The sequence below is a fragment of the Gossypium raimondii genome, chromosome 1, assembly GCF_025698545.1.
Source record: "Gossypium raimondii isolate GPD5lz chromosome 1, ASM2569854v1, whole genome shotgun sequence".
Classification (NCBI taxonomy): domain Eukaryota; kingdom Viridiplantae; phylum Streptophyta; class Magnoliopsida; order Malvales; family Malvaceae; genus Gossypium; species Gossypium raimondii.
In genome coordinates, this window is record NC_068565.1 from 46877890 (window position 1) to 46890624 (window position 12735).

The 12735-nt window shown below is 29.4% G+C and overlaps 1 non-coding gene across 1 annotated transcript; it reads right to left on the reverse strand.

Moving 5' to 3' along the window:
- Positions 1 to 11939: 11939 nt before the first annotated feature.
- LOC128033612 (small nucleolar RNA R71) lies at positions 11940 to 12046 on the reverse strand. The gene has a single exon (XR_008189588.1). It is a non-coding gene; the product is annotated as a small nucleolar RNA R71 (small nucleolar RNA).
- Positions 12047 to 12735: the final 689 nt, after the last annotated feature.

A 12735-nucleotide genomic window follows, 5' to 3' on the forward strand; every position in this document is an offset into this window, starting at 1 on the left:
AAAGTTTAATTAAGCCCCTTTTCGTGACTTTCATTTTATTTTAATAAATTTAATGCTATTGTTGTTATTATTAAATGCCATTGTTATTGTATGCCCATTTATAGCTTTTTTTATTTTTTTATTTTCGTTGTACATATACATACATACATACGTTTTTATAATATATATATATATATGTATGGGCACGCTTTATAACCTATTTATATATACATATATACTTATATAATTTTCTTATAGTCTATATGCTTGCCTATATATATATATCCGTATACCTTTTCATAAATATGTATATATTCATACATATTTTTTTATATTATATATACATAAATATGTATATATACTTATATATTCATACATATATTTATATACATGTGCATATATTTTATAATTTACATTTATTTATATACATTTGTATTGTTTTTTTAAATATACATATATATATATATACACACACATATATTTTCTTTCTACATATTTTTATAGTTTTATTTATTTCATCTATTGCATTTTGTTTCACTCCATGTTAATTTGTTTATTTGTGTACATGCTCACTATTATTTGAAAAGAGTGTCTTAAAATTGCACTCATTTATTTGTTGTGATAGATTTGTCTCTCCTATTATTTATTTCGTTTACGATGTTATTCATATTATTTATGCTCACATTTTCGTATCTATAGTTGCCATTTGTCAATACAACATTTATTCGTACATCTAATGTAACATTACATCGATTTTTACTCGAATTCATGGAGATAGAAAAACTTCGAAAATAAAGGCAATACTCGTATTTAGGATCTTCGAGAGGACTGAGCCCTAATGTATTGGGTTCCAATTTCTTTCGTTGAATCTAAGTAGTCGAGAATGCTCTTTAATTTAAACATGAATAAAAAGCTCATTATCGGGAACTCAATACGTTGTGTCCTAACGCATTGGATATGACACGTTGTTCTTTCGAGATGAGGATTTTCCTAAAAATAATAAATGTAATATTCAATGTTTAGAATCTTTGAGAAATTGTGCCCTAATGTATTGGGTTGCGATTTCCTCATCTAATTTAAACAATTGACTATCCTTTTAAATTTTATTGCACGAGTTTTTTTTGGACAAGCCCATTTTTAGAAAGTGGAATATCATGCCCTAACTCATTGGGTGTGACATTTTCTCTTTCCGAAATGAGAGAGTTTTAACGAGTAATTTGTTTTATATAAGTTTTTAAAAAAATAAAGGATTGAATTTTTTAAATCTCTTAAAAGTTTTCAATTTTCGACACTAAGATATTAACTAATCAACTAGGTACCAATTTTTGGGCATTACGGGGGTGCTAATCCTTCCTCGTGCGTAACCGACTCCCGAACCTGTTTTTTTGAATTTCGTGGACCAAAATCGTTGTTTTAATAAAATCAAATCGGTTATTAAAAACAACTAGTTTTTTGAGGTGATCCGATCACACCTAAATAAAAAAGATTGGTGGCGACTCCCACATTCGTTTTCATTTTTCAAAACCCAAGTCGACCCTGTTTTTATCAAAAAAGGGTGTCTACAATTTTTTGAATGTATCCTGTTTATAAAATAACTTAAGTAAAAGATTAATATGATAAAAATAATATTTTGCATATTAAAGAAAACATCACTTTTCTTTCCCTTATTTTTCCCAAACTAAGTAACTCAAGGAAAAGTAAAAGACATTCAATTCCTTTTACTTCAAATTTTTATCAAAACAATGGAAAAGGAAAAGAAATGATATATGTTTATTTTATTTGAATGGTTAAAATTAATAAAGGAAGGAAGTGAAACATTTTCACTACTTTTATTTGATTAAACGGTAGAAAGTTAAAAGGAAATAAATCTTTATAATATTTTTCTTATAAAATAATTTATGCAATAAGTTAATAAGATAAAGTCATAATACTTTCCTTTCCTCGGTAACTCAATGGAAAGTAAAGATATTCAACTCCATTCACTCTCTTTCTTAAATAAAAAGTTTTTCTATTTTTCCTTACTTTTCTTTTCTTTCTAACAAGGGGTTAGATTCCAATCTAAATGTCAGTTTAGTATTGTTTCTCAGAAGTACTTTTGAGATAAAAGCATTACTAAAAATGTTTTTCAACTTTTTAAAAGATTTTAACTTTTGTTCAAAAAAATACTTTTAAGAAGTAATGCTAAAATCAATTTCAGCCGAATCCACCCGCTTTTGTTTTTAGTTTTTGAAACCTAGACAAAATTGAATTCCAATAATGGGCCCATTGGGATTAAAGTTAACTTTCTACTCATTAATCGGATCGGTCACAAGACTTGATTGGTTTTGGGGATTTGGTTATTAATTTTACCAATCTGTTTTATTGTTGTTGAGTTCTTTCATCTTTCTTTTGATTCTTTGAGTGGTATACTAAATTTTACAAATTGGTTCAATTTTAGCATCGATCAAGCTCTTGATTCTGCATTTGCTTTCTTTCCTAAATGAAACTATCTAAATGCTTTCTATTGATAAATAAGCTATTTTGCATTTGTATAGTAGCATCGACTTGGGTATTCTCTCTTATGGGACAAAATTAAAATTAGAAAAAATAACATTTTTACTTTTATATTTTAATGGCCCCGATTGAGGGGAAACGGTGTGTTCCATCTTTAAATGGAACGATGCGTTTCATTTCTCCTGTTTACCTGTAGTAACGATCACCTCTTTTTCCCTTTGTAATCGAGTCTGTAACAGATGGTAGGTTATGAAAAATGAATATGTTTTGTTTGCTTCTCTTTTATCAATTTCTGCCTTCTTTTTCTTTTCTCTAATTTCTCTCTTCTCTTCCCTTTTCTATTCCTTGTTTTCTGTTTCTGTTCGTAACATTCTCCTTTTCTCAGACATCGAGAAAGTCATTTATCTGTGTTTGTTTTTTTCAATTCTTGAATGATATTGTTTATTTTTATCTGTATAAAATCACCTTAAAATAGTATCGTTTCTATTTTGGTCACTCTGCTTTTTTTGTCAATTTAATTACCTTAGTTAAGATAATTATTCGAATTGGTCACCGCCGTTAAAAATTTCATTAATCCACTAACGGATTGTTAACATGACATTTTTTTATTTTTAACTAAAGTTAGAGACCTCTCTATAATTAGTCCAAAAGATCTTTTTATTTGCTACACAAAGATTTTGATGGTAACATCGTTAATATTTGAATCCTCTTTAATAAGAAAAATACAATAACGATGATAACCAACCATGACTCTTTTTTTTTTTACTAAAAGTAAATAGAACACTCTTTAAATTAGTTGCCATAATAAATTAAATATTTAAAAAATCAAAATCAAATATGGCAGAAGGTTTTATATGCAGACCAAATTGTTTTTTTTATATATAAATAAAACAAAGGATTACATAGAAATATTCATAATTAAGTTATTCGAAGAAAATACTTCTTTCAAAATCTCATTAATCTCCGTCGAAAGTTCCTCGAACATATGCAATACTTCATCACTTGATAGAGTCATTTTTTGCTAAAACATCTGCTATCCAATTAGTCTCTCTAGGAACGTAACGCAAGGACCATTTTCTTTCAGAGGCTACGATTTGTTAAATTCTCCTTATTAGCATGCTTTTAGGTCTCGTAGGCGAATTGTCACTAATAGATATGACAAAAAATGGAGGAAATAAGGCGCTAATAGCTCCATGAATTGTAAATTTGTAACAGAAGTTGCATTAAAGTGCAGATCCCAAATTATTTTCTTTGTTTGGCGAGTGTTTTCGAAGGGTGTGGAGGTTAAGGAATTTTCTTGTATTTTCTCAAATACCAAAAAGAGAAAGTCAACAAGGAAAGCTTAAATATTTAAGAGCCAAATTGTTGTTTTTTTAGCTTGGTCATGATAGTCAGTGGCAATAGGATGGCCGATGGTGTTATACCGACAAGTGGACTCATCAAAAAATGTGAGGTCATAGTCATGGTTCATTGTCGTTGTTAAATGATTATCTATTCTTAAAGATGATTCAAATGTTGATGATGCCACCATTAAATCTTCATGTTGCAAATAAAAAAAAAAGTGTTTTGGACTAATTATAGAGAGACCTCTAGCTTTAGTCAAAAGTAAAAAAAAAATGTCACATCAGCAATCCGTTAGTGGAGTAACAAAATTTTTAACAACAGTGACCAATTTAAATAATTATCTTAATTAGAGTGATTAAATTGATAATAAAAATAGAGTGACCAAAATAGGAACGGCGCTATTTTAGGGTGACATACGGTATAGTTTACCTTTTCAAAAATTGAAAAAAGAAATGCATCATAAAAAGAACAAGTGATTGTAAGAGTAAGGAACATAGATGAAAAGTGACCAAGAATGAGTGAGTGAATCGGAATGGAGGCTAATAGTGAGTTGGCCATATTTTAAATGATATGGAAATATAGGTTTATTCCACAAATTAATATTTAAATTACACAATTTTTCTTATTTTGATATCTAAATTTTTAATCACAAATGGTACCTAAAGTACTTTTTTCCCTAAGTTGATACTTCCATTAGTCTAATCGTTAGTCAAACTATTTAATTTATTTTAAAAAGGGCTTAATCCACAAGTTAGTACTTAAATTATATCATTTTTTTCCAAATTGGTACATAAACTTTTTTTTGGTTACAAGTGGTACCAACATTATTCTTCTATTACCTATTTTCCACCAAAATGTTATATTCATTAAAAAAACTTCAGCCAACAATAAACCATCACGTCATATAAGCTTAAAAAAGTTTAATTCTTTTATTTTCCAATTCTTCTTTTACATTATTTTTTGCTCTTATTTTTTCCTTTTTATTCTTCTTTTTCATTTATAATGTCAGATAATACCAACAATGCTTGAAATTTGCCCTCCAAAGGTCAAGACGTGACGACTAATTCTATTTTTGAACTCCACCAGTTGCTTGCTCAATTTGACGAGATCGAAAAAGTTATTTCATTGATTAAAACCAGTGTTGTTAGAACTAGAATGACCAATCGAATCGATTGGACCAGGAACTGATCTAGGTACTAGTGTCATGGGTCGTAGTTCGAAACACGTGACCATTGCATCAAATGCATCCAATGGAGTTCTATTGTTTAGATGGGGATCATTTGGCCCACAAGAGCTGACCCGATTCAGTGAGCTATTGGGGAAGTCTTTCAGATTAAAGCCTAAGTGGCCCAATGATGAAGACATGGCAACATAGGCTATCTTGATAAATATGGGAACTAATCTTAGAAGATTGATAGGAATCATATATTGTAAAGATTAGATTTGATATTGTATATCTTGTAAATCCCATGATTTAAGGGATAAGATTAATCTCATCCGTCAATGTAACTTGATCTAGACTGTCGATTTTGGGAGAGCTTAACTATAAATAGAGAGTCTCCCCCTCACTTGTAAATCACTTCATTCAGCCATTGTTTCATTATTCTTTAAGAGTAATAGAATATTGAGAGCATTTACTCAAACACCTCTCGTGCTTTCTTTTCTTTGACTTTCTGTTCTTATTTTGTGGCTTATTTTGGTATAATTGCTTCCGCTATACAAATCGGTGCCTTGGAGGAATTCTAAAGGAATCCTCACTTGTGGTGTTTAGGCTGTCTTAGGCAAGTTTGGAACGAACGGATCACCTAAGGGCACACGGATCGCGAGATGAAAGATCTAGTCTCGTGACACTAGTCCAAAGATAGGGGTTGAACTGATTTTCTCTATTTTTTAAAATTATTTTTATTCTTATGAATTCTTTTAATAATTTATTTGATTGAACCAAACGAACTGATTAAACCGGGAACTTTTAGCCTGACAAGTTCAACCATTTGGTTTTGACGAAAAAAAGAAAATATATATAAGAGAAAATAATACTTTTTTTTTGTCTTTTTAGCCACAAGTTAATTTTGAATTGGTTTTTTTTTAATAAACTTAATGGTTTAACTAATGATTAAACTAACAGAGGTATCAACTTAGGAAAAAATAATTTAAGTATCACTTGTGACCAGAAAAATGTTTAAGTACCAATATGGGAAAAAAACATAGTTTAGGTGCCAATTTGTGAGTTAAGCCTTTTTTAAATAGACTTAATGGTTTAATTAACGGAAGTATTAATTTGAGGAAAAAAACAGTTTAAATACCATTTGTGACAAAAAATCAATATTAAGATGGAAAAATAATATAGTTTAAGTTTTAATTTTGAGTTTATCCGAAAATATATTCTTACTTGGCATTATATTATTAATACTCTACAACATGCCCCACTTTATTAGCACCTTACCATTTACTTGGAGACGATTTTTTCATTTTCTTCATCCCAATTTTTTTTTTGAAAAATTAAAATTCCCAAATTGCATCTTTTTCACTAAAAATTTTAAATATATATATAAAAATAAAAAATTATTTTTTAAAAAAAACCCAAACAATTTAAGAATCGGTATTCACAGTAGAACCTTTTGTTCTCTTCACCATCCCATGCAGGTAAAAATAGGCTGTCACTTTTGTAGTAGCTTCAACGAGGATATGAAATCCCAACGTTATTAATCAAAACCCTAACATCCAATCCGTCAATAACATATTTTATCTCTTTCACCTTCATCAAGATTGTCTGTGAAGTCCAAAACAACTATCTTGATTTGAATCTTGCCTTACTCAAGATTGAATCCAAAACATGTTTGAGTTAATTAGAATTTCCACCCACCAAGACCAAGACAAAGATTAAGCTCTCTTTCCTGGCTATCTGAAAGGTGAAAGCTTTGCATATACTATCGATGGGTTCGGTTACAATACCCCATAAGCCTTATTTAGTGAGGTTCTTACCAGGTCTAAGGACATTGACATAGATTAAAGAACCCCATGTGAAAGCAGTAAGAAACCAAGAAGGTTTTCACTTGATAGTATTGAAGAAACATATTGTCGTGTAAGTTCAATAGTTAAAAGAGACGAAAAATTAAATAAAATATTAAAATAACTACTTTTTTTTTATAAAATTGTAAGGTTAAAAAAAGTCATTATATCATAAACTGAAACTTTGTTTGAATAAAATAGAGAGTGATCTAAAGGGAAGGTAAATAGAGTGAACAAGAAGGGAAACAACTTTCTGCAAAGTATCACACTAAACTTGATCATGAATCAGGTCAAGAGGGGTTTGAGTCAAGCTGATTCAATATTTTAGGCCCGTTTTCTAGGTTCAGCATAAAAATGTGTCTAAAATTTCGTCAAGACTCGACCTAGATTAAAAATGCTAAACACAAGTCTGACCCACTCATATTAAATTTTTTTATATAAAAGAATTTCAAAAAATACATCAAATACACTAAAAACATTAAAATATATGTTTCTCAACTAATTGAAAATACATTAAAAAAGTATTTATACTTAAATAACACTAAAATAGTTATAACCTAGAAATCAAATATCTTTAAAATAGTAGCAAAATCAGCAATAAAACAAAGAGTTATATAATATCCAAACAATAACAACAAAATAGTAGCAATCTAATAGCAAAATGGCAACAAAACAATTTATTCGACCCGGCCCAAAGAAATCATACCTGTGGCCTACTCAATTTATAAAACAGGGTTTATTTTTTTATCAAAACCCATTTTTTAGATATAAATTTTTATCCAAACCTTCTCATTTTTCAAAAATAAACTTTCAAATCTGTACGGTGGCACGACTATTTTATAATGTATATACCACACCTTGCTCAAAAGCCTTGCTCTCAAAAATACCACTTTCTTTAATTTGTAAACAAGTGTTTGTGTTTTGAACCGACTCTTCCATAATCTATTTATCAAAATAATAACAAAATTTTCTTAATTAATTTCATAATGATCTTTTGCATCAAAATTTAGCATTAAATATATATAAAACTACTTTTATTCATGATTTTAGATTTAGTATAATGTATTTCAATTTTAATTTATCAAATATGACTCTACATTTATTAGTTGTATTGTATAATATTTTTCTTCTATTTGAACTATGTATGATATGAATTTTTAATTATTACTTTTAACTCATTTAAATTTTACTATAGTAGAAGTTTTATTTTACTATTTTTAAAAATATATTTTTAATGATTTAATTTTTTAAACACATGGAAAATTCGTACATCACACAGGCACAAAATCTAAGTATTATTAATGTATTATTAGTTTTAATTTAATTTTTTAAAATTAAATATAATTTAAATCTCAAGTCTTATTATAAGTGTGTAATAGCATTCTCTATAACATCTAATGCTTTCATAAACAAATGGGGTTGTTATAAATAGAGTTGATAATAAATGTAATATTTATGATTGTATAATATGTACATAAATGAATTTTACATGTAATAATTTTTCTATATTTGTACGTAATACTTATGATTATTTAATGTTTATATAAATTTTGTACATTTGAATTATTATATATTTACTCAATATATAATATGAGTTTAAAAAATTTTAAACTGATAATTTATTTTTAGTTTTTATATTACTAAAATTAACATTTAAATATATTCATTTTATATTTTGAATATAAAAAAACACTTTGTTGAATTTATAAAGTCAATACTAAATTCTAAAATTAACCCAAACCTATAATTTAAATTATCCCCAAGGTAAAACTCAGATAACATACCACATTATTATCAAATCCAAATAAATTCATTATATCTCAAATCTCAACCTAAAATAGAAAAAGAATCTAATACCCAAACATAATTTAATTAAATATCAATCTAAAATTTAATTTAATAACGTTGAGATATTATTATGGGATATTATCTTTTAGAAATATCTAAATATATTGTATATTATCGTATATCTTTTAAGCATATATTTAGAATATATTATATATTTTTCTTAATCCTACATGACTACTGCAGATAAATATTATGTATGTTCTTGAGGTCTATCAATAAGATAGAAAGAGATTATCTTATTCTTGTCAAATAAAAATAAATTATTAAAATTTGTATTACTATATTGTGTATACCATAACTATGCATTATTTAAATGTATATCAACTTTATAAATATATAAATATATATAAACATTATCATTGGTTATATTATTAACAATTTATCATAGTAATAATTAGGTGTTCAAGCATACCCTTCAACTCATGAAAGCTCATGAATTTAGGGTAAGTTCATATGCATTCCAAGAAAAGTCTAAACATTGAATTGATCAAAAAAATTAATGTAGGAGTGATGAGGTAAAAAAATTGAAACTATTAATTAAAAATAAATATACCATTTTCAATCTTGTCAAGCTCTTGGATTTGTTCTTCAATCTTTTTTATGTCTTCTTGTGATGATGATTTTCTAATCTAATCTTGAGTACACACAAGAGCTTGTACAATTTTAGGAGTTAAAGAACTCTTAAATTGATCAAGCACACGCCCCCCGATGCTAAATGCAGACCCTGAAGCAATCGTAGAAACCGATATAGTTAACACATCTCTGGCCATCTTCGAAAGAGTGGGAAATCTAGAGCTATTCACTTTCCACCACAATAAAATATCAAAATCTTTTAAAAAATTCTCATTAGCCTTGGCTAGATAATTATCCAATTCAAATGTTTTATCTTCACCACCATTTTCCAACTCACTCTTTTTATACAAAGCTTGCATACGCCTTTTCATTTTTTGTTGTGGTTCACCGAGAGGAACATGTGCTGGCACACTCGATTGGCTACAAGTACTATGAAATGGAGGCTTATACTCATCAAGAAATTCATACAAAGCTTCGTTCCATTTTTGCATCATTTCACAAGTTTTTTCAAAATTAGACATTTCACTAAGTGCAAATTCAAGATACTTTAATTTTTATCTAGGAGCTAAAACACAAGCAACAAATAAGAAAATTCATCTTATCAATATCACCCTAACACTTATCATACTTGTCTTTCATCTTCATGGTCATAACAGTGGAATCAACATCAATATCTGGCTGAGCATCTCGTAAAAGAATATCAATTTCAGAAAGTTAATGATAAGCTGTAAAAGTAACATATTTTAATCTCATTCTTAATGCATTTTTGGATGATTAATTATGTAAATTAGTGAATTCGATGCTCCTAATCCTTTAATTTCATGTTTCTATACTTAGGAGAGCATTTGGGAGCGAAAAGAGTGAAAAATGAGCCAAAGTCAGACAAATAGAGTTGTTTTCAAGATCCACATGGCCTAGGCATTTCCACACGGGCTGGCCACACACCCGTGTGCTAGCCCATGTTGATATCGCACCCTGCTTCCCAAATACTCGGAAAAACTCAATTTTTAGGCTTTTTGAGCATTCTAAAGTCTATAAATACAAATTAGAAGAAGACCTAATGGGGCACTCATAGAAGATCTAAGAAAGCACTTCGAAGAACGCCATCAGAATCAACTCGGAAGTGGATCTCCCTCAACATCGAAGATCTACATTTAATTTCTTTCGAAGTTTTATTCAGTTTCTTTATGTCTTGTGGTTATTCTGACATTGAGATGTTTTTATTCAGGATTATGAACTAAATTCCCTAGATACCTAGGGAAGATGAAACTTATAATGACTCTTATTATTTGATTTCTGATTTACGCGATAAATACTTGATTCTTGTTCTCAATTATGTATGATTATTTCTTGTTTTAATATTTCTGAGATATTAATTCAAGTTTAATATGCTTATTTCAGCAAAGCAAAAGTCTCTGTTTAAGAGTAGATATAGCATAATTGAGTGGAGTTGCATGCAATCCTAGAAATAGGACGATATAAATCTATCGGATTAGAGTCAAATCTAATAGGGGAATCCATAGATCGAGTTAATGCGACAATAGGGTTTTAATTAGAAAGAGATTTCAATTAATCAACCTAGAGTCAATTGTTCTTACTCTCAAAAGAGATATTAACATAATTTAGGGATTTTTTCGGATCAAGACACAAGTGAATAAATCGTTTAATTTAGATTCATAATAATAGGTGAAGTATAGGTGGATTCTTTCCTGGGTATTGTCTATCTCATTAGTTATCTTCGATTATTTTCTTATTTCATTCTCTGTTGCGTTCTTAATTAGATTAGTTTAGTAATTTTAGATTAAAAATAGTCACTATAATTTGTCGGCTAAATAATAGAAATACGGTAATTATTGGTACTTTTAGTTCTCGTGGATACGATAGTCCCTACTCACCATAGCTATACTATTGTTCGATAGGTGCACTTGCCTTTGTCATAATTATAGTTAGTTTAGTGACTATCAAGTTTTTGGCACCGTTTCCAGAAACTAAAATATTAGGAACACTTAATTTTTATTAATTTAGTCATTTATTTTTATTGTATTTTTATTTTTATTTTTAGTTTAATTTTTGTTTTCTAATTTTTCTTTTATTTGCTTCTGGTAGGTTACTTTAGTTTATGATTAGAAGAAAGCCGTCGGGACCATTACTATTTGACAGTGAAATTGAAAGTACAGCTCGTAGGAATCGTAAAGAAGCAAGGCTAAGTCGACAGAGTATAGTAGACGAGTAAGAGGACGTTATTATTACTAAGGAGATGGGTGATAATCAGAATAATTAGTTACCTCCTGCAGTTGCTGTGAATCCTGTAAATCCAAACTGCTCATCGTACTATGTACGATTATGCCAAGGCCACTCTAACTGGAGCTAAATCGAGTATTATGAGACCCATTATTGCTGCAAATAATTTCGAACTGAAGCCAAACACTATTTAGATGGTACAACAATTTGTTCAGTTCGATGGTTTGCAAGACGAAGATCCAAATACTAATTTGGCTAATTTTCTAGAAGCCTATGATACTTTTAAGATAAATGGCGTTTCTGACGACACCATTCACCTACGGTTATTCCCTTTCTCGTTGAGGAACAAAGCAAAACAGTGGTTAAATTTTTTACCACAAGGTTTTATCACTACATGGGATAAAATGATTTAGAAATTCCTACTGAAATACTTTCCACCGACTAAGAAGGCCAAGTTGAAGAATGATATCTCTTCTTTCATTCAAATCGACTTAGAAACCTTATATGATGCATGGGAGAGGTATAAGGATTTATTGGGAAGGTGCCCTCACCATGGGTTACCTTTATGGCTATAGGTTCAAACCTTCTACAGCGGTTTGAATCCCTCAACTAGAGAGTTAATCGATGCAACAGCCTGTGGTACTCTGAACAATAAAACACCTGAAGCAACATATGAGTTTATAGAGGAAATGGCACTGAATAATTATCAGTGGCAAGTCATGAGGACAAAGATGATAAAAGTAGCTGGTGTTTTTAACTTAGATGCGGTCACCATGTTATTGAATTAGGTAGAACTTTTAAATAAAAAAATTGATGGTTTATGTGTTTCTACGCAGGCACATTCGGTGATGCAGTGCGATACAAATGGAGGAGGAATGAATAATCCAGAATATTACGGTCCATTATAGAGAACGAACAAATCAACTATATGGGTAATAATTCTAGACCTCAAAATAATCATTACAGTAACACCTATAATGTAGGTTGGAGGAACCATCCCAATTTCTCTTGGGGTGGTCAAGGAAATCAAAGAGCACAACCCCCTCCAGGTTTCCAAAAATAACATTACCAACAAGAAGAAGCCGAACCTTGAGGAGATGTTGACGAATTTTATCTCAGTGTCAGAAACCCACTTTCAAAACACTGAAGCAGTACTTAAAAATTAGCAAGTGTCAATTCAAGGGCTCGAGAACCAAATAGGTCATCTTGCTAAGCTAATCTCAGAAAGACCACAAGGTAGCTTACCTA